This window comes from Xenopus tropicalis, chromosome 4 (genome assembly GCF_000004195.4).
Source record: "Xenopus tropicalis strain Nigerian chromosome 4, UCB_Xtro_10.0, whole genome shotgun sequence".
NCBI classification, from domain to species: domain Eukaryota; kingdom Metazoa; phylum Chordata; class Amphibia; order Anura; family Pipidae; genus Xenopus; species Xenopus tropicalis.
In genome coordinates, this window is record NC_030680.2 from 12,332,566 (window position 1) to 12,335,874 (window position 3,309).

The 3,309-nt window shown below is 42.2% G+C and overlaps 1 long non-coding RNA gene across 1 annotated transcript; it reads left to right on the plus strand.

Annotated features, from left to right (window-relative positions):
• Positions 1-1,410: 1,410 nt before the first annotated feature.
• On the plus strand, positions 1,411-2,884 carry LOC116410268. Its single transcript, XR_004222222.1, has 3 exons — positions 1,411-1,802; positions 2,538-2,573; positions 2,711-2,884. It is a non-coding gene; the product is annotated as an uncharacterized LOC116410268 (long non-coding RNA).
• The last annotated feature ends 425 nt before the right edge of the window (positions 2,885-3,309 follow it).

The window sequence follows — 3,309 nt, forward strand, 5'->3', positions numbered from 1 at the left end:
CTCAGAAAAGTCATAGCACCCCATTCTCGAATAAGCCCCACCCCTCAGAAAAGTCATAGCACCCCATTCGCGAATAAGCTGCATGGTTTGACACCTCATTCATGGGTCTATGACAAACGGTGGTTAATTGCCCCCTGCTGGGGCAATTAACCGCCCACCCCTAAGAAATGTCATAACACCCCATTCCCAAATAAGCCAACACGGTTTGACACCTCATTCATGGGTCTTCAACAAACGGTGGTTAATTGCCCCCCTGCAGGGGCAATTAACCGTCCACCCCTCAGAAAGGTCATAGCACCCCATTCCCGAATAAGCCACACGGTTTGACACCTCATTCATGGGTCTATGACAAACGGTGGTTAATTGCCCCCTGCTGGGGCAATTAACCGCCCACCCCTCAGAAAAGTCATAGCACCCCATACCCGAATAAGCCGCACGGTTTGACACCTCATTCATGGGTCTACGACAAACGGTGCTTAATTGCCCCCTGCTGGGGCAATTAACAGCCCACCCCTCAGGAAAGTCATCGCACCCCATTCCCGAATAAGCCGCACGGTTTGACACCTCATACATGGGCCTACTTCAAACGGTGGTTAATTGCCCCCTGCAGGGGATATTAACAGTCCACCCCTCAGAAAAGTCATAGCACCCCATTCCTGAATAAGCCGCACGGTTTGACACCTCATTCATGGGTCTACAACAAACGGTGGTTAATTGCCCCCTGCTGGGGCAATTAACCGCCAACCTCTCAGAAATGTCATAGCACCCCATTCCCGAATAAGCCGCAAGGTTTGACACCTCATTCATGGGTCTACAACAAACGGTGGTTAATTGCCCCCTGCTGGGGCAATTAACCGCCTACCCCTCAGAAATGTCATAGCACCCCATTCCCAAATAAGCCGCACGGTTTGACACCTCATTCATGGGTCTACAACAAACTAGTTATTTGCCACAATCCCCATTATAAGTCAATGGGGCAAATTTGGGGACCACTCTTGCCCCGGGGGTAAAACTTATACCCTTGTGCGGGGTATCTTCTGACACAGGTTGCAAACCTCTTCAAATGTGGTAAATTTCACGTTTCTAACCAATTCCCTCTCTGCGCTACAATCCCTCACAGTCGGCCTCAATGTTAAGTCAATGGGATTTATTATACAGACATTAACCCATCGCTGCCTGTGCAGGAATACAGATCTGCCATTTCAACTGCCATCTGTAACATGACACCCATTCCCAGCTGGGGCTGGTCACGTGACATTGTTATTCCAACCCTATGTAACTATATGTGTGTAACCCACATTCCCAGGCCCCAGTTGCACGTGTGATGTCACAATGGTTTGAACCTCAGAAAGGTTGGAGTCAATGTAATTAGTTTGTTGTGAGTGATGTCGTTGTGATGTCACAATGTCACAGTCAAAGTGCCCAAGAAGCGGCCAAACTGGCTCATTCTTGATCAGGTGACTGAGGTAGGTGGAGCTCTAGGGGTGTTGGTGCCAACGTTAGCAGGAATAAGAGATAATAATAACGAATCAGTTTAATACTGGCGCTGTGGGGGCTTTGGTGTATTGTTTTTTCGAAATGGCACAAAAATTCGGAAACAATTTGTCAAAAAAAATTGACGGACATGAAAAGAAATGTTGCGCGTCGTGTTTCTGACCCACACAGCAATTTTTTTGACAGTTTCACTCATTTTTCACTCACTAATTACTGTAACTAAAGGGATATTTCTGTTTGTCTCCATAGAGAGAAAGTGAGAGAAAATGTTTCGGCGTTTACTTTCGTTTTTGCCTTGCGTGCCGAGGGTAAGTACTTTATTCTTTTTACTCTAATATCACTCATATAGTGCTATTCATAGCCTTGCTATATACAGGTATAGGACCCGTTATCCAGAATGCTCGGGACCTGAGGCTTTCCGGATAAGGAGTCTTTCCGTAATTGGGATCTCCACACCTTAAGTCTACTAAAAAGTTATTTAAACATAATTTAAACCCAATAGGGCTGTTCTGCCCCCAATAAGGGGTAATTATATCTTAGTTGGGATCAAGTACAGGTACTGTTTTATTATTACAGAGAAAAGGGAATCATTTAACCATTAAATAAACCCAATAGGTCTGTTCTGCCCCAATAAGGGGTAATTATATCTTAGTTGGGATCAAGTACAGGTACTGTTTTATTATTACAGAGAAAAGGGAATCATTTAACCATTAAATAAACCCAATAGGGCTGTTCTGCCCCCAATAAGGGGTAATTATTTCTTAGTTGGGATAAAGTACAGGTACTGTTTCTTTCTGGATAACGGGTTTTCGTATAAGGGATCCTATACATATATATATATATTATTGTAGGGAGATCAGATCACTTGAAAATTCAGGGACACGTCTAATAAATCCATGTTGCAGGGCGGCACTGATTGCAGTTTCAGACGTGTCCCTGAATTCCCAAGGGATCTGCTCGCCCTATTGTATTGCTGAATTCATTCTACTTTGCCTATTTGCTCATTTCCTTTGATAATAACACCTTTTTTTATTCTTCACTAGAAAAAACGGAATAAACCCCCGAGAGAATTTCTTGCGGTAAGCAGAGAATAACTGGTTAACCCAATATAAAATTCCCACGTTAATGACTATTTGCCCTATTCCAGCCATTGCATTTACAATGTGTTTGCCTTTTTCTCATTAATTTTTGTAATAAAACGTGTTTTTATTCCTAGATTGAAAAAGATGAAGCCGATGTGGTCGTCGTGGTAAGCAGGGAGGAACTGGTTAACACAATATAATGATCACACTTTGCTCACTATTTGTGCTTTTCCAGCCATTTCATTTACTATTATTTTTGGCCATTTTTGCTCGTTTATTCTTGTAATAAAACATGATTTTATCCTTCCTAGAACCACCAAGACGAACCCGCCGGCGACATCATTGTGGTAAGCAGCAATTTGGCCAAATGTAAAAAACACAACTTTCTTGGTTATTTGTGTTACTGAAACCTTATTATTTACTGACCTATAGATTTATATGTGACTTTGTCACAGGCCCTTAATAACGCTGAGAATTTACTGGTATATTCACTACTGACCCCATTCCCCCATCATTTCTACTTTCCCACTTTTATATCTAAATCTACAAAATCATTCATTACCACAAACCATATCTGGCACATTCTATAACATATCAATATATATAATAGATTATTATTGGCTGAAACCCTTTTCAATATGTTTGGTTCCCTGGCAAGAGACAGCCCCTTCCCCTTTGAATTCATATCAGAATAAATTCATGTACAGACTGCATTTATTTATACACATTAATG